Below are 19,987 nucleotides of genomic sequence, written 5' to 3'. Positions count from 1 at the left end.
TTTCGCCTCAGTCGGCGCAATCAACATTGAGAAAACCGAATCGGCGATTCGATGAAACAGGGAAACAGAGGAAAGGCAACGCAGGGTTAACCAGGCCATGGCCAGTTGGCTGCCTTAAACGCTAGGAGGTGTATATAAGGAGCGAACGAAAAAGCAGAAAAGAAGCTCAGTTCGTTGTTTTGATTTGAACCGTAGATTGAGACGCTCATTAACGCGACCTCTTGCCAAGCTCTTCCCGGCGAATAAAATGTTTTACAATCAATCAATTATGGGCCCAGTCCACTTCTTAACTACATAATTAGTCTTTTTACAGTCACATTCCTGATGCGACCTGCATGGATAGATTACCCCGTTTTAATAGCAGAGACGTGACTTCCATTAAAAAAGGAGCTTTTATAACCTAGAAAATTTGAATGATGCATGTGCCACCACCTACAGATTTTGCGAGCAAACTGCGGTGTCGTCAAGGCATTTTATTAGTGCGGATCCCTGAGGCAGGGAAACACCAACGTACTATTTCTAACTGTGGTCACAGAGTCCTTTTTGGTCTTTACGTGACGAGTTTTCATCGCGGATTGGTGAAACTTTTAGTTGATTTTTTTCTGGGAATAGATATTTCGCTTGCTCTCAGATCAAGACAGCCAGAAAGAGCCGCACAATAGATTTTTTGTAGGAAAAAGTTGTACACAGTTATCCTCGGCGTCTTTTTAGGTGAAGCCCAATCAGATATTATAAAAGGATATTAACGCCAAGACTACTGACAACAAAGAAGAAAACACGGGCGCGTTACAACACAAGATCATTAAGCCTGAGAACATAATCATCATCATCATGATTACAAGAATGACAACAAGACGCTTCGATTCTGTTCATGGATGCTAGCGCGTAAAGTCAGAATTCCTAAGACAATTTAGGACCACAGCCGTTACAGTGGTCGTCGTCGCTAATAGCCAAAAAAAAAAGTAGAAACAGAATTGCAGCGAAAATAGCAAAATAAACCGTCTTCCTCCTCGTTAAATAAAACCAGAGTCAGACAGAGACCAAAGCGTCCCGAAGCGCTCAGCAGGACCTGACGATGTCAAACGTGTCTTGTTGAGATAAATCTTCCTCTGCAGAAGTAATAAACGAATCTGGTCAGCTCCCTAGCAGCCCCTTCTTTGCATTCTAGAGAGCAATGATTAAGAGTGTTAAGAATGTTCTACCATGCAGCAGAGGATAGGGAATCGTCAGCACATCGGTTAGCCATTTAAGCTTTTGCCCGCAGTCGGAACAAATTGTTGGCATCTAATTGTACTCGCTCTGTCCCTTCACTTACCTGCACCGTGGTAGAAGACAAGCTACAGTTAACCTCAGACGCTTTGATGTTCTCAGTCAACAAATCTTATTTACGATCTGAGTCCGAAGACGCGACCGTCTACCACCTTACGCCTGACACTCGCCCTCTTCGTGAAGAAAAAAAATGATTTTTTTTTCTTTTAAGGAGAGCATCTCTGGCATTAGGAGCTTTATCCGAAGTCTCGATAAGAACGCTTATCTTTTTAGCTTTGTCTCTCGAGTACCGCGCGTAATATGACCCGTGTTGCAATTTACACCACAGATATTGTGCACACGGTACCAAGGCATGTATCACCTGTCACCAATATATCGCCCTGCAAACATCACGAAGGGCTGACGCCGACTCCCTTTCCGTCGTCCCCCGGTGGCCGATATGATAAGACCAGCTGAAATTCGAGAGAGCACACGTGAAGGTATTCGATAACGTTTTATTATCTGAAGCTACGAAGCGAATGAAAAAAGGGTTTTTGGAGTTCAATCCTAATTAAGGGTCCTCTAGAAGAGCGCGCCAAGGGACGTTCTAATGATGCGGAGATAAAGAGTCAAGCGCTTTACCTGTAAAATGGGGTGATCTACTCCCGCAAAAATTTTCTTTAGTAGTCTATAGAGTGTCCATAAACTTCCCTCTATAAAGCTTATACAATTTTTATAGACAAAACCCTAGAGAACTGCCTACAGGCACTACAAATCCTATAGACAATCTATAGACATTTTATAGAATTCTCGCCATACACTTTTTGTAGACTTTCACCTATAGACAGTCTGTAGACTATGAATAGACAAAATGAAATATCTACAGGAAGGCAATAGAGTCTATAATAAGTCTATAGGATATCTTTAGACCTTTTTTATAAGGGATATAGGGCGTTCCACAATAACGAGCATGGCTACAAAGAGCAGTACGCCTACTGGTCGCCATGTCAGCACCCTGCGACGCCGAACTTCATCCAAGATTTCATGAACTCCTCCTACATGGCAGCTCTATGACTTCATAGCCCTATGGACTACCTTCTGATACAGCCAGGCAAGTCAAAGCGTTCACGGAGCCTAGAGAGTTGCCACTGTTTCATAAAAAAAAAATGCGTCCACAAAACACACACTAATGCAATGCTCACACTACAACTCTGACTGCCAACATTGAAATTGCAGCTATATTTTGTATACTTGAGTAGAATAAATAGAAAATAAAGGAGAAACATTTTTAACATGCCAATGTGGCGGACAGACACTGCTAGCCTTTCATTTTTCGTTTCTGAGGAATACGTGCTGTTGCCATGATCGCCCAGCTGTCTCTTTCAATATGGTCTATTTAAAACTGGTTTGACTTATAGGAGTTTGACGTCCCAAAGCGACTCAGGCTATGAGGGACATCGTAGTTAAGGATTCCAGAAATTTCGACCACCTGGAGTTCTTTAACGTGCACTGACATCGCGCAGTGGTCTATTCAAAAATCCTCCAGTATTCCATTAGATAGCTGGTCAGAATTTTCCACATTACTGTGGAATTATGAAAAGAGGCTTCCAGTCATTTTGGCGACTATACAAGGCAACATGATCTCTCGTGAATGCATTGCCTAATCTATTTTGGCGTTGCCTATGGTTCTCATTCTTTCCACTCTACAGACAGTCCCATGTATTTTTTGCCGATGGACATTAGAAACGATGAAGAGCGCCTCCAACAGGCAAAGAAGAAATTCGATCAATTTGTCAAAGTAGAATCACGTCACTGACTACTCACAACTAAATGCATCCATTCCCTGTCAAGCGCATAAATTTGGCTCTGAGATCTCTACAATGTTGAACTGACCACATCGAAACTCTCAAATGTGACGCTGGACAGGTATTCCAGGAAACATTTCTGCATTCATTATAATGTTACGACCGGACACCGACCTCAGACCCGAGAGGAATTCTCACACAGGACCTCCCGCGAGCTGCCATCGGACGCATTTAAAAGAAGCGTCAGCGTGGAGCCATCATCGCTGATTCCGGCAGGCTGGTTTCAGCATTATAGCGAATTAAAACGACGCTTTAGTGATTATATTGCAGTTTTTCATGCCTCACATGATCTATTAGCATACGTTGACGTCACAGTCATCGTTTGGTTGTTTAAACGGAGACAACATGATAGAAAAGTTTGATTATAAATTTTTGAGCGGTCGTAGGCGAAAACCTCGTGGTGATTCATGCATAGCATTGTCTTCCGCATCGTTATAGAGGAGGAAACTAGCCACCAAAATTAGGTGTCTATAGTCCTTTAACAACGGAAAAAATATCTTTAACCTCCATTCTTTGCAAATTATTAGAACCTTTCATATATTAAAACATACCGCCCTTTCTCTAAACTAACCCTTTCTTTAGTCAATTCCATGGTTTCCGTAACGGTTTCCGTTTCCGTCCGCAGTTCCCGTAAATTCTTCTCCTGCGAAATGTGTTTTTCGCTCTCAGCATCGCCTCTGCCTCAGACAGAGAATCATTTACTGATTCTATCTTATTCAATTTTGTGAAAGCTTTGAATAAAGTTCCTCCGTAATTGCTGCTCCTTAAAAATGGTAGATTAAATATCGATCCTCACATTTTTAGGAGGATCGAGTGCTTCCTAACTAATTGATCTCTTAGCTATAGCCATTGCACTTTACCTCCATGAAGTCTGACATTCAGCACTTTACAAGGTTCAGTTTTAGGTCATTTTAAATGCGATAGCATTATAAGGCTCATCAGGTGAAAAATTCGGTGTTGTCGTTGTCCACGCCAGACGGTCCGAAAACCCACGTGACCTCATGACGTCATCGGCAGCGCCTACATCATCACGAAAGACAGAAATTTTTTTTTATTTCTCCTGAAGTGGGTTTCGAACCCATCAGCGCAAATAGAACAGCTTCGCTGACCACTTCATTACAGCGCCGCAGTTTTCTTTTCTCCTTTTCTATATTGCAAGGAAAAACTGCCTAAAAGAAAATCCGAATATGTTCATGCCACAAAACACCGGGCTGCATAATAAGAGCCCCCCCCCCCCCCCCCACCCCTTACGTTTACACGTTCTCAAACATCTAAATTTTGGAAGGCCCATACATGCATCTAGATGGGGGAGCAGCTAGACAGCTCTTCCAGGCCAACACGTACCCCGCACCAAAGTGCGGTGCTCAAAGCACAAAGAGTTCGATATGTCCATAGTGATTCGGCGTGGGGGTCCATAATACGGCTCTTCCAGAGACTAAATCCTCCCATCAACGTGAAGAGATCACAAGGCAGAACACAGTTTTTCTGAACAGGCAAATAACGGATACAGTAGGCTGTAAGTCCAATGTCCTTCTTCAGCGTTCATTGTAATATATCAAAGAATAACATAGCATTATTGCCCATATGGAATAAAAAAAATGGTCAGTGGATTCTGACGTATTGCACAGGCGGCAATACACCGTCCATGGCACAGACATCTTAGCATAAAGCCATGCCTTGACAAGCAGCTTGGTTTGGTTTATTGGGGTTTAACGTCCCGGAGCAACTTAGGCTATGAGGGACGCCGTAGTGAAGGGATCCGGAAATTTCGACCACCTGGGGTTCTTTAACGTGCACTGACATCGCACAGTACACGGGCCTCTAGAATTTTGACTCCATCGAAATTCAGCCGCCGCGGCCGGGATCGAACCCGCGTCTTTCGGGTCAGCAGCCGAGCACCATAACCACTGAGCCACCGCGGCGGGGCTTGACAAGCAGCGTCGATGTGCGCAGCTTAAAGAAAGGCATTTTTGCAGCTGATGAAATAAACATTCGCTTAACGCACTTTAAAGCACTGGTTTCAAGAAACTCCAGAATAGGCTGCCGATAGAACGGTATAAGAAACAAATACTCAGTAATTACCTGAGTCAACTGCCTTCTAGAGAGGCAATACAGGCAACCTAAAGAAAAACGAAAAGTGAGGAAATTGAAGGTGTCAGCAACTTTCTTAAGGAATCTCCATAAAAGCCTCTCACGAGTCTGTCCAGACGGTGGAAATAGGAAATGAAAATGACCACTAAGATGTGTTGTAAGCACAGCTTCTGTAAAGGAGTGGTTTGCCGATTTGAAAAAGAAAAAAAAATTAGCTGAGGTTTAACCACCGTTGAACGTTGTTAGAGAGCGAAAGCTGTGGTGTATCGGGCAACTAGACATGGGTTGGCGTCAGTAACGTTTTGAGTGCATTCCTGTCAACTTTGCTACCTCTGCGCTGTAACATGACCTTCAAGCTTTGTACGCGAGAAGTGGAGCTTTCGCTCCCAAACACCAAAACTTCAAAGTGCAAATCCTATAGCAGTTTCATCTATGCGTATACTTGGATGCCTGCAACAAAGTACCTAATATGCCAAACAAAATATTGTAACGCTGTCCTAAATATTGCGCAAACGACCAGCTCTAAACTCCTACCCTCTAGACGCCGCCACTTTACCTATTGTGTTGACATTAGCTGACTTGATGAACAAAGGAACATTTCCAGCTTCCGTGACATTAAACAATTATTGGTGCAGTCACAATTCTAGCACACTGGCGCGGCAGTAGCGTTCGCACTTTGTGTCTGTCCACAAGACTTGCGGCTCTGTGCGACTGGGTGCCAGTTGCCAGCACGCATTACTCAATTTCCATAGCAAGTCGAAACTGCTCGTAAACGCACCATGTAATTCATCATTTGTTACTCTCTGAAGCACTTCGGGTTCCATGTCGGAATTATTCGGTCATTCGATCCTGAACAATGAAAGAAAATCAAAAATGAAACATTGTGCAAGTATACTCCGCCATTTTGTCAGTTAGTACTGCCTTAAAATCCAAGTTTTACTAGAAATCACGGGGAACTGCTTTGAGCTCCCCCTGTGTGTTGCTGCATCGATCCGTGCGCTTACAGTGAGGTTAGGGATCAATTCAGGAGTGCAGAAGCGTTTAGTTACGGAATACGGAAGTCAAGTTTATAACCTGTCAGGGCGCTGGACATTCAATTACCCCTGTGCAGGTGTAAGTGGCGTGCGCGGCAGAGAATATCCTCAGACTGTTGTTTCTCAACGCTCGCGCTATGGCGCGCAGCGGACTCCTCGCTCGAATCAATTGTTTGCATTTTCTGCCTTCGATTCAGCCGCAGTGTGATCATGGTATGAGAGATTTAAAAAATTACATGTATGCTCAAACAACTGCCCCGACCAATGTTGCACTGCTTGATCGGAACTTTTTGTACAGCGATCGCTTTGATTGCAGTTCACACGGTGGAAATAGCATGCGCGAGTGAGCTCGCGGCACAGCAGTGAACATCCTCGGAAAGTTGTTTTTCGGCCGACGTCTTTTCCTCAATCTTGATCAAAAATTCACTCCGCCAACAGAAAATGGTACGACATACGCCTAGACGTGTGGCCTAGGCTTTATATGAATGGATGGCGGTGTAATGCTGCCATAATATATTCTCTCAAAAGCGCGTTTGCTCGTGCAATCAGCTCGACGTAGGCGCCTACTCGTCTCAGTTTTAATCTTTTTTTTGTAGTGCAGAAAGCTTAGAGATTATTTCGTAGTTACTATACATGTCGGACACCTCGTAGGCTAACTTTAAAAGGAACCGACTGACGGCAGTCCCGTACTGTTTGTTCGTAATAACTAGGTGAATACTATGCCCTAGTTGCGCACTGTAACACGGTTGTGACCAGAAGAACGTTGATGTAGGGTTAATTGTTTGGGAAAAATAACAGCAATCAAAAAAGGCTTTAAATCGCTGCATCACGTACAGCTACAGCGCTGCACTACTCACTAGAATGTTGTTTGTTTAAGTGATTGTCATCTTGGGTCACCCTACGCAATAATGACTTATAAGAGGACATTGTCTTCAATCGTGTAATTGTCATGCATAATGCGCAGCCGGCTGGACTGCCGCAGTTCATTAATTGCTTGCGGTCGAAGCAACGCGAAAAAAATTCGAGCAGAAAAACAAGAACTCGAATTCACTCACTCCTGTTCGAAGCAAAACGTTGTTCGTTCAGGAAGTTGCTTCACTCGTAAATTGAAAACACAAAAAAAAAGTATGCAGCTATGTTTAACGGAGGTCCTCGCATGCATTCTCAAGTGTTATCCATGCAGATATCGAGTATTCAAGCGATAGATCGGTTACTACGCCTAGGCACAGTAACGACCGATTTTGGTATGAACCCTGCGAGGACAAATACGGTAAGCAGTGCGCGCAGCATGAATGCTAGTCCTGCACCACGAGCAGCATGAACAGCGGGGGCTTCAACAGCGAGAACCGCCCCTTTGGTATCGAGTTCGCGAGCGAAGGAGTCGAACTGCAACAAAACAAATACGTCCAGCGTGTGCGCAACATGAAAGCTAGACCTGCACCGCGAGCAGCGTAAACAGCAGAGCTCTAACAACATGAAGCGCAAGTTTTGAGTCGAGCCCGAGACCAAGTTCGACTTCAACCACGAATACGCCACGTAACGCGCGCTACATCAAAGCTACGCCTGCAGAGCCTATCAGAGCCAGCAGCGCGAACGGCGGGGCTAAGAGAACGAAAGCAAGACTTTCGTAGCCAGCGAGCGAACAAATCCATCTTCAACCATGCCAAACGGCATTAACTGCGAAGAAAGACTGCAGTCGCTCGCGCTTCACACCAAGTCTTCCGAAAAAAAAAAAACGCGACTGACAACTGAACAGCGGCACTCACATCGTAAATACGGGGATACAGCTCATTATCAACGCTTTACCGGCCGATCCTATGCAGCCAAACCTTTCGGCGATCCGCATTGCTTTTTACGGACGGAATGACGAAAAACCTTTCCCACTGCCTCCTCGGTTGATGCCCCCGCAAGCGCAACAAAAGCTCGGCGTCGCCTCAGCGCATAGACACCATCAAAGCTGGGGAAACGCTCCCGCCAAAACTGTGTTGCACCAAAAGGAAACGAAGCACGACTTCTACCGCCGACAATGGCGCCGGCGTCTGCTGCAGAACCAAAAAGCGCGCGCTAATACGTGACCACGGCGCCTCAGCCAATGAGAGGCTCGGTTATCCGGCGGCGCGCTAGGAGAGGAGGAGTGTCGGAAAGTTCAAAGCTTTTCGCTACTTTGCTCGCACCCCTCGAGCTACTGCGTACTATAAACTTGACGCAGCCAGGTGACAAGCTAGGATTTCATTCCATACCATTCTTTGTCTTATATCATGTCGGCCGTTGTTTATCATGTTGTTCTGGACTCTCAGATAAGCTCACTACGGGCTTTAACCGCGCATAGCTTCCGCGCCGCGTGAAAACGAGGCGAGAAGGGCTAAGCGGGTGGCCAAGACGCCAGGAGAACTGGAGGAACGTCTCGCGAAGAGACGCCGCCAAGCTGCTGAACGAAAACGACGGCGTGTCGCTGCCGAAATGTCAGCAGACGCAACTGCTTTCGCTACGTATATCCTGGCCCAGCAGAGCTAAGCCATTGCCATTTTTTTTTTTTGGTTAGATGATTGATGGAAACGAAGACGAAGACAATAGCCTATGCCTTTCCCCTTTTGTGTCATTACGATAGGATACACAGCCTGGTATTTATTGCAGTAACAAACGGCGCCGAGAGACACGACTATCTTGTCGCTAGCAAGTGGCTTTTATGGTTTTCTGGGGGTCTAACGTCCCAATGCGACTCAGGCTATCAGAGACACCGTAGTGAAGGGTTCCGGAAGTTTTGACCACCTGGAGTTCTATAACGTGCACTAATATCGTACAGTAGACAGGCCTCTATAATTTCGCCTCCATCGGTATGCTACCGCCGCGGCCGGGATCGAACCCGCGCCTTTCGGGTCAGCAGCTGAGCGCCATAACTGTAAAGAAGTCATGACAGGTCGGATGCCAGGGGGCGAAAAGACCCAGCTTTATTGAGCAGCGCGTATTTATACCCACAGTAGGGCGAGCGGGCAAGCGCAGCGCTTCGGTTGATAACGCTTATCAGTTGCCGGTTTCAGACGGCATTGCGAACGCTGCCCGCCACGCATACGATACAATAACCACTGAGCCACCGCGGCAGCCCGCCGTTTGTGCTCGATATACCCTATAACGATTCCAACGCTAAGTGCCAGTCATTTTGGAGACGACTGAGTGAGTGTACTGCCAAGCGAAATGAATGGATAAGCTCCTAAGTGATAAATTTTTGTTGCCAAAATTACTTTAAAACTTCGTTTTATCAAACGTTCAGAAGTGGAGTGGAACACTTAATTGAGCGCGCGCTCAAGGACCGTAGCCTGCTCATTCTAGTACTGTTCACAATAATAGCTCGTCCTGTGTACTGTACCTTCTCATCGTCTAAGTATTTTGCGTCGGCGCCTGAAAGTGTGCACCGGTGTCCGTCAAGCGGAATGCTAGGGCATTTGTGAGGCACAGAAAATGATTCTAATCCGACATAATAGGATGGTGGTGTGCACCGTGAACCAAACCTTAAGCAACATTTTCGCCAAACTGTTATCAGATTCAACTCGTTTTCTTTGTTTCAGTTAAAGCTGTGGAGCACATTTTCTGAACTCTTGATTCTGGCTCATTGGGTTTGATAAATATCAATGTGCGGTAGTTGCACTAAAGATTTATTCTCCTGTTTCATGAAAGTTCTTACACGCTCATCCGAATGTTCTTGCAGGTTAATCTCTGCACCATATTACCTATCTTAAGAATTTCTTCAAACTATTCTGCGCGCCATCTATCGTTAGCGTTCGCGTGCCAAATCTGCCACACTCGTATAGATGTCTACGTAACTTGGTGACTCCACTCCTTGGAATCAAAAAGTTTTAAAAATGTAGGAAGGAAAAGAGGGACCCTAGGAACGGCTTAGTTTCAACACCTTTTTCCCGTCAAAAGCGACGCATGTACCCAAAGGAAAAGAACACATGCGAGCAAAAACAACTAAAAAAATCTTAAATGACGAAAAGACGAAAAGACGGCAGACCGAACAGCCATAAGATAAACGCCAGCCAATAGCAAGCGGACGTCATCCCGCCTTCAGTACGCAATCTCTTTTTTCAACACACGGTTAAAAATGCATGAAAAGCGCATTTGGCGTTGCATCTGCCGTTGCCATTGCCATGTGAAATTCTTCGAACGACTTATCTCCTCCCTTGTTTTCGCTCCGAAGAACACTAGATCAGTGTTCGGATTGCCAGAGTTCGCAGCCGCAAGCCCAGTGGTTTGGCAACAGACAAGAATGCAATATATATTTATGCGTATATTCTGGTATCCCACCCGAGGTATAAAAATGTGACTACTGCAATTTCGCCAGCATATTAATAACACTGGATATAAAGCACACGTGCGTTATGGCAAATATTTATTCTGGAATTTATTGCTGAATCCTTCTGCGCATGTAGCTTTGAACTCTGAACATTTTTTTTTAGCTTTGTTCAGTCATGCTGCTAACGCAGTGAATGCTGTAAGAATAACGACGTCATATCAGCTCATTTTTAGACTATGCGCCAGTTCGTGAACACAAGGCATCAATACTATTTTTTTCCTCCTACTTTAGCCGACAGTCCGTTTTTTGGAACTGCGGCTTTAGTCCGCCCTTTCGATTATTTTTATTTCATTATACCCCTAACAAGCGCTAAGGCGTGTTGCAGATACCAAGGCACACTCAGGCTAGCTCTAAGCGCCTCGCAGGTTCCCTTCTGCAAATGGTTATATGTTCTGGCAACAGCAGCACAAGAAATAGGCGTCATTAGTGGTTTTTTAGCAAATTGTGTGCCCTGACATATAACTGACAAGTGGCTGAAGGGATTCGGTTGTCAACCCAACAAATTTGATTTGACTGCATCCTCAGTTGGACGTCTAAATACTGCGCCTGGTTTTTTTGTCTTTCTCAACACCTATATGAGCAATCAAACTTCTTTATAGGGACACTGACGACAAATTAAATTAACTGATATATTACAACTTTGTAATTAATAGGTGGCGGCCAAGAATTTTATATAATTCTGAACTTCATGGGACGTCTGTTCACAATCCAGAGTATTTGTGCTCGCAATGTCGGTCAGGCTGTATAAAGTCAGTCTACAAAAGTGTAATCGAAAAACTCTCTCTGCTTGCTTCCCTGAAAAAACCTCTCGACCTGTTTTCACCGCATAAATTCTTCATTTGATAAACTGTTTCTACGGTAGCCAACGAAACCCATGCATGATGTGCATATTACGCGACAGCGCATACAGCTCGTTCGGTCGAAAAGCCGCCGGCGTAGTAGTAGTAGTCGGCAGCGCGTGTAGGAAATAATCGGGGGCTGCGCAAAAACAATCGTATCATGCAAACCGTTTGCTGCAGAATGTTCCGGATAGTGTCATACGATTTAGCGTTTCCTGCATTTACTTCACCTTTAGCATACCGTGTACCGTGTTACCGTTGCCGCTACCGGAGCACCGGGAGCCCGCCCACCGCCGCTGAGCACGCGCTGATTGGCCCCGATGCTGTAGGTACGCACGCAGCTCGTGGCCACGTGGCGCCATCTGGCGCCGTCAAGGCAATTTGCGCATGCGCGCATGCGCATTGGCATCGCGCGGGCTCCTGGTACTCCGGTACCGGTAACGATAACACGGTATGCAAAAGGTGTGCCTAGCCCATGGGCGTCCGGAGGGGGGGGCAAGGGGGGGCGGCTGCACCCCCCTGGAAAATCACTCACTCGAACCGTGAGTGATGGCCGCACGTCAGGGGCGGCGGTGCGCTCAGCCAAAAGAGTAAAAGCGGCCCTGCTTCCACGCTTTGGGTCACATCTGCAAAGTGCCGCGTCCGGGGACGCGTCGTTGCAGACATACAGCGGCACCGGCGAGCATGTGTTTCGAGCCGTCTTGAGATGTGTGCCTGTTTCTTTGATCTCTAGAGAGATAGCGACACGGAGACAGACAGTGCACACCCCGGCCACCGATGAATTCTTCAGGAGGGAGGGACAAATCAGCCGTGTCCATCCCCGCTTTGTCGGACTGCTCAGGGGCAAGCGGGCGATGAGTTGGCGCCGCCGCCGCTCGCTGTCTCCTCCGATCCACGGGAGAGCGCAGTTCGGTACAAGCGCCGCTTTCAGAATTTTCGGCAAAGGGGATTAGCTGCTTTTGTTCACGGCGACGCAGTCTCCAGAGGCGCCCCCACACCAGCGTTCCTTGCGTCTTCTCCGGAAACCAGCGCCTTTGGTCAAGGCAGCCGATGGCGCCTGCCTGGCTCGCCTGTCACCTCTGGCTGGGCCTCAAATCCCAACAGCGCCCATGTACTGTGCGATGTCAGTGCATGGTAAAGAGACCGTCCGTCCCTCATAGCCTGAGTCGTTTTGGGGCTCTGAACCTCATAAAAACACACAAAACAAATTTTCCGACCGGAGTGGCGAGTGTCCCTTCCCCTCGGAAGTCGCGCGGCGTTCCTTGCGTGTGCGCGCCTCTTTGTTTGTGCTTCGGTGTTTTTAGTGGCCGGTTGTCAACGAAGCTGAGAACAACCAAGACAGCGGACGAGAAAACGACGAGCGGCGAGTAGTGTGTGTGCAAATACTCGACTGTGCGGTTGCGCGAGCAAGATGGAGCGAGGTGTATGAAGCTGCGAGCGTGCATTTATCTTGTAAATAAGTTTTCGCTGCATACATAGTCATTTTTTGTTTTCAACGTACGCATTCAACCGTTTTTCCAATCAATGTGTATATATTTTTAACACTACCAACCCCGAGGAACTCCATAGCCAGCTTTGTCTCGCGCGGTCCCGAATGATGGATATTCGACGCTTCTTCAAGCGTCAGCGGTTGTCTGACGAAGCATTATCCAAATGCGCCCCTGCAGATTCTGGTGTGACATGTGACAACGGTGTAGCATTTGAACAGAGTGATGCAAGCTTTTATCACCGGACAGTAGCTGATGTCGTCGACTCCATGGAAGGGACTCTGTCAACAGTGAGTTCACGTGATGCAGCAGGCCGAGATGATTCCATTTCTCCTTTCTTGGGATTCAAGTCCGGATTTGACCAGAGCGATGCAACCTTTCATCACCGGACAGTAGCCGGCGTCGTCGTCTCCATGGAAGGAACTCCACCAGCGAGCTCCGGTCACGCAGTAAGCCGAAACGATTCCCTTTCTCCTTGCTTGGGATCGAAGTCCGGAGACAACATCAAGAAAACAAATAACTTGCCTCAAGAATATGACTTAGGAGAGTTTCTAGGCAAAGCTAAACTCACTGGCATACCGGACTTTTTGAAGTTACGTCTTCTTACTAAGCCATGGTCGCCAAATGTCACATATGATTTTAAGAAGGATGTAACACATGGAAAGAGGCCTTTTCGACATCAGTGGCTGGGAGATTACGCCCCCTGGCTTGCGTACTCAGCGACAGCGAAAGGCGCCTTTTGTCGTTTTTGCGTCATTTTTCCTCCGCGTGTTCACCGGGGTACTCAAGGTAGTTTTATCGTGCGCGCTTTCAGTAACTACATAAAAATGCACGAGGCGTGCAGGGATCACGTAAAATCCCAATGGCACCAGGAGGCAATGACGGCCTCACAGAACTTTATGGATGTGATGAAAGGCAAGCAGCTACCCGTTGTAAGGCAGCTGAACAGAGCACTGCACGCGCAAGTTGAAAGGAACCGTGAGAAACTATTTCCAATAGTTTCCACCATTGTCTTTTGCGCGACGCATGACTTGCCGATTCGCGGCAAGCAGTCCGATAGTGGAGTCTTCAATGATCTGCTTGACTTTCGTGTAGAAGCTGGAGATACTCTACTTCAGGAGCACTTCGCTTCTTCTGCTGGCAATGCCAAGTACACTTCTGTCCGCGTCCAGAACGAGATCATCACAATCTGTGGCGACATCCTGAGAGAGCAGATAGTTACCGAAACTAACAAAGCGTTTGCTTTTTCCGTTCTTGCTGACGAAACTGCAGATATTTCAGGAAAAGAGCAGATGTCTATAGGCGTTCGCTTTATTGACAAGGCGGAAGTCGAAGTGTGCGTTCGAGAGCAGTTTTTGGGATTTGTAGAGCTGGAGCAATTAAACTCCGCTTGCATCGCCGCGGCAATCTTGAAGCTTTTGACGAATGTCGGACTGATTCTTTCGAACCTCGTTGGACAGGGGTACGATGGATGCTCTACAATGGCTGGAAAAGAAGCTGGAGTGAACAAAATTATACAAAAACAGTTCCCGAAGGCACTATTTTTCCACTGTGCAAGTCACAAACTAAATCTCGTCATCAACGATTTGAACGACGTCTCTGAAATTCGAAACACAATTGGGATAATCAAACAAACCATAAACTTCTTCCGCGAGAGCGTGCTCCGGAGAAAATTGGTGCCCAACATTCCGATGCTGTGTGAGACAAGATGGTCTGCAAAGTACAAGTCTATTAGGATCTTCTCTCAGCATTACGTGGCCATGGTCGAAGCACTCGAGCAGCTCGCGTCCACGGAATCATGCTCGAACGCTGCAACTAGACAACGAGCTCACATCCTCTACTGCGCAACAACAAGCTCATCTTTCATCGTCTGCTTGCATATTGTAGCGAAGTACAGCGCTCGGCTCGAACCAGCTACGAACATTCTGCAAGGTGTATCCATGGACTTCCATTCTGTGCATGGCCACATCACTGAGCTACAACGTATTTTTCGCGGCCACCGGACAAACGCTGTAGAGGAGTTCTCTAACATCATGAATGCAGCAAGGGAGGCAGCCAATCACTTAAATGTGGTGATATCTGTACCAAGACAAGTCTCTCGTCAGGCCCACCGAGACAACTACGGGATTCAGTCGCCAGAGGAATACTACCGTGTGGCAATATATGTGCCGTACTTGGACTCCCTCACTGCTTCTTTAGCTCGGCGCTTTTCTGAAAGCAATGAGAGGAGCTTCAAACTTCTCCAGCTGCATCCATCAAAAATGAAGCACTTGAGCCGTGTTGAGTTCGCTGTTCTCGCCGAAGAACTCCAGTGCTTTTACGGCATCGACAACTTCAAGGAAGAGGCCATCTCTTGGTACGAGATGTGGTGCAACAAAACTGGGGACCCATCAGAAATAACTTACTGCGAGCTTCTACATCAGGCCAAGACATTCTTCCCTGGTGTTGCAAAAGCCATTGAGGTGGCTCTGGCTTTGCCAGTTACTACCTGTACGGTCGAACGCTCCTTCAGTACAATGAGGAGAGTGAAAACGTGGCTACGCTCAACGATGACAAACGACAGACTGGACGGCCTTTGTATGATGAGTGTGCACCGAGAGCGTGTAATGAAGCACAGAAATGAATTTATCACCAGTGTCATCACGCAATTCGCCCAGAAAAATCCGAGGCGTCTACAGTTTCTGTTCAAGGAAGACTGACTGAGTGACTGTCGTTGCGTGTTTGTGAACATATTGTGCTGTGTGCTGGTCATCAATCCGGGTGTGTCGAGAACCCGTATGCAGCAAGACTGAGCACTCTTCTCCACGAAGTGATAGTATCTTTTTGCATTTTTATTAATTTTAATTGTTTCTTCGTTGATAAACTCCAATGTATCTCTCCTAGCCTCGCTTTAATTTGCTGTTTGTAATTTTTCTTTCATGTGTGTATTTTACTTATTTATTTTATTTGTATATAAATAAATAAATTTACTCCGCAAATAGTGCCTTTTTGCTACGAACATACCCCCCCCCCCCCTCCGGCGCCAACAACCAATGGGGCCCCCCCCTGCAAAAAATTCTGCGGACGCCCTTGGCCCTGCGGCGGGAATTCGAACCGGCCACCTATAATTGGGGGCTACGTAAAAAAAATCTTGTCAGGCGCGGTTCGGGTGTCCACAAAGACAGGTGAGGCTGTTACTGCGTCAAAACAATTTTCGATTTGTTCAACGGGCAAGGCGCCGCGCCGAACGGGCGATAGCATTCCGTGGACTCCCTGCCAGCGCTGCAACATGCTGTCGCGTTCCACTCTAAAAGGCGAAGCTTAAGCGTGCTAACTTTTTATGCGAAGCATATTACTCGCACAACCGAGCTCTTCCTTGCTGCGCCGCGCACGGCCGCGTAGCCACCACTTGACCTTCATCGGCGCACCACGTGATTTGACGTCACAACAGCTGTGAAGTAGTAGTAGTAGTGAAAACATTTATTTATTTATTTTTTTAGAAGGAAGAGTTAGGTAGTAGGGGGATAGGGATAGATAGATGTGGAGCTTCAGTGGTCGGTCTTCCCTAGTCCAGGATCCCGTTGGCCTCCGCCGCTGCCTTGGCCCTCGTCACCAGCATAAGCTGTGTGCTCGGGTCGGAGTCAGCCAGGAGGGCCTCCCACTGCTCTAGACTAGGGCTATTTACCTTTGGTAGTAAAGGGCTTTTTACGCAGCCCCAGGTGGCGTGGTACGTTGTGGCGTAGCCCCCACACCACACGCACTCTTTCGCGTATCTGTTCGGCCACATTTTGTGAAACATGGCTCTGCTTGGGTATGTGTCTGTTTGTAGTCGTCTGAGCGTGGTGGCCTGCTCTCTGTCGAGGATATCCGCCGGAGCCGAGTACTTCTTGCGCGCTCCCAACAACGCCTTCATTGCCTCCCCGTAAGATTCTGGCGTGCTGAAGGGTTCGACCGGCAAACCCGCCCTCCGGTTCGTGAACCCTCGGACAACGGTGTCTGCCATGAGATTTCCCTCAACCCCAGTGTCAGGGACCCAAATGATGGTGTGTTGAATGTTTGTATTGTTTGATCCATGTCTGTGTTGTTTTTGTTGGAAGAGAATACTCGCGGCTTTTCGGTCGATCCTTCCATCTCTGTATGCCCTTGCTGCAGCCTGAGAATCCGTGGCTATCCAGTAACTCAGTCCCTGCCGATTGGCTTCAGTCAGGGATAGAGCTATGGCGATCTCTTCCGCTGCTTGTGATGTCCTTGTGAGCACTGATGCACCAGTAACTATATTCCCGTTGGCGTTCACTACTGCTACCGCCCTAGCGTTTTCCTTCGTTCTGTACTTGGACGCGTCAACATACAGAACCATCTGTTTCTTCTTTAGCAACCTGTCCAACTCCAATGATCTCGCCGCCCGTCTTCCTTCGTGGTTCTTCGGGTCCATGTTTCTGGGCACTGGTTTAACCAAGAAAGTTCTCCTAATTTGGCTGTCAATGTCTGTCTTGTCTTCGCCCTCGTCTTCTGCCGGGTATCCTAGCTTGACCAGTAGTGCGCGGCCAGCGGCTGTTCTTTTAAGTCTTTCCATTTGAAATCTGAGCATGGTTTCGCTGTGCTCCTCTAAGTGCCGTACACCCCCATGTTCATCAGCTTCTCTGTCGAGGCACAGGTCATGACGCCTAAGGCTTGCTTATACGCCCTTCTGATGCATGTTTCCATTTTGTTCTTTTCCCCTTTGTTAGGTTGTAGGTACGGAAGCGCGTACGTCATCCTCGGTATGATGAGCGCAGAAGTGATCCGTAACGCATCTCGCTCCTTCACCCCTTTTCTCTTGTTCGTAATCAGGCTTAACATCCTGCATATCTGTTTCGTGGAGTGTTCCAAGAGCTGGATGGTATGGTCCCGTTTGCCTTTCTCCTGCAGCCACATTCCCAAGATGCGAAGCTTATTTGACCTTCTTACGGGTTGTCCATCTATCTCTAATTCTATCGTTCCCCTGTCCTCTTTATTTTTGTGAAGTCTAATAAATTCTGATTTTTCTGGGGAGCACTGCATCCCGCTAAATAAAGCATATTGACCGATCTCATCCGCCGCTCTTTGCAGTATTTCTTGCTTGTTTCCCGTCGATCCTTTTGTCGTCCACACTGTGATGTCGTCCGCATAAATTGAATGTTCTACATCTTTGATGTTGTTCAGTCTCCTAGTTAGTCCAATCATTGCTATGTTAAAGAGCAAAGGTGAAAGCTGGGGCCTCGTGCGCTCGCTTGCGGACGCGCAGCCTCCGCCGGCGGCCTAACTCCCGCTCCTACCGCTAGGAGATACTGACGTCACGCAAAAGGCGACGCACTCGTTGAGTCAGTTGAGCAGCGAGATGTCGGCCAGGGAGAGGGCGGCACGCCAGACCGCAAAACTATGCTTCGCATCCTAGGCTTAACCATAAGCTAAGCCAGGCCATTTTTTTTTAAGGAACAGATGTATCTCTGGCCTTCACCTCATTACAAGTAAGGCAAAATTATTTCGTGTTTCCTATTTGATTTAGGTGCATTGTAAAACCACTAGTTACTTAAATTAAAGCGACAGTGAGCGCAAACTGGAGTTACCCTGCACCGACAGGGCACCGCGTTCTAGTCACAAAGAGAGAACTCTCGCCAAAAACAGACCAGAATAAAAATACAATTGTCGCCATCGCCGGCCGATTTCGCAAGTTAAATGCATGCGTCGACACCGATTTTTAGTGAGGATCTCGTAGGTTAGGCTACGCCACCATTTACTTCAAAACGGTGGCGACCACCCTTTTCGCCAAAGAGATCACGAGTTTGAATCGAATGGAGAAAGATTTATTTTTTTCGACAATAAAGGCGTCTTTTGCTACCGAGCCGCGAAACGGAGCACGAAGGAGCCAGAGAAATTATCTTTACACATGAGAATACTTGGATGCAGCTGTCATCAGCGTCTCTTTAAAACAGTTGTCACGCAGCTCATTTGGGACTGGGCGCGGTGAAACGTGCTGGACCCTTCGTCATCGCCATCGCATTGGCGTGCGTGCGTGCGTGCGTGCGTGCGTGCGTGCGTGCGTGCGTGCGTGCGTGCGTGCGTGCGTGCGTGCGTGCGTGCCGCGAGAACGACAAGCCATACGGGACCAAGTGGAAGAAAGCCGTCGAAGAGCACCCAGGCGGCTGGTGAGGAAGAAATACGGCGCACTTCAGGTTTGCGTCGTTTTTCGCCGTTTGAACAACATAACGAAAAAGAATATCTCACCCCTCCTCCGCATCGACGGCACTCTGAGCCGGCTCTGCAATGCAACGCCAAGTACTTCTGTTCGATAAACCTCAAGAGTATCTACTGGTAAATCGAAGCCGATGGAAGAGATAGAGGACAGCATTCATCACGCCGGACGGGCTCTTCGAGTAAGAAGTGCACGATTTGGACTCTGTTCCGCGCAAATAACGTTCCAACGGGTAAATGACACAGTACTGGCAGGTCTGAAGTTGCAGATTTGTGTAGTGTATTTAGATGACGCACCTCAGTGGCTTCAATTAGTGCTGGAATCAATCAAGTTGTCCGGGCTGACCTTGAAAGCAGAGAAGTGTTATTTTGCCTGTTTAAGAGCTCCTTTTCCTAGGCCATATCGTAAGCAAGGACGGAGTACGCCCAGATCTGCAGAAAGCAGCTGCTACCGCAGTTTCCGCCGCCGGCCGATAGCAAAGCTGTGAGCAGGTTCTTTGGACTGCGCGTATTACCGACGGCTTGTCAAGAATTCACCGCGCATCGCCAAGCCTCTCACCCAGCTGACAAAGGCAGACGTGTATTTTAAATAGGAAGCGCCGCAAGCGAGAGTTTTTAAGGAACTTTAGCGTCGTTTACAGTTCCCTCCGGTCCTCGGGCACTTTGATAAAAATGTCAAAACGGAAATCTATACCGACAAAACCAGCGTAGGCCTAGGCACTGTCCTCGTTCAGAAGGTCGATGGACTGAAGAAAGTAATACCTTACGCGAGTGCCTCGCCGTCATCCGGGCTACGGGCTGCGGTTATCTGGGCTACGGTGCACCCTTCAGCGCCAGTTTCTCTCTCAAAGCATCTTTCAAAGCATGCTGCCCCTCTCAAAGC

At 47.4% G+C, this 19,987-nt stretch overlaps 1 pseudogene across 1 annotated transcript in view; it reads right to left on the bottom strand.

Annotated features, from left to right (window-relative positions):
- LOC149335456 (calcium-activated chloride channel regulator 1-like) overlaps positions 1-19,987 on the bottom strand; it is a 68,832-nt pseudogene that overhangs the window by 35,438 nt on the left and 13,407 nt on the right. The window lies entirely within an intron of this gene.

The sequence above is a fragment of the Amblyomma mixtum genome, chromosome 7 (genome assembly GCF_055824585.1).
Source record: "Amblyomma mixtum isolate Tamu chromosome 7, ASM5582458v1, whole genome shotgun sequence".
Taxonomy (NCBI): Eukaryota; Metazoa; Arthropoda; class Arachnida; order Ixodida; family Ixodidae; genus Amblyomma; species Amblyomma mixtum.
The sequence above is the reverse complement of the archived record's forward strand: the minus strand, read 5'-3'. Positions and strand labels throughout refer to the sequence as shown.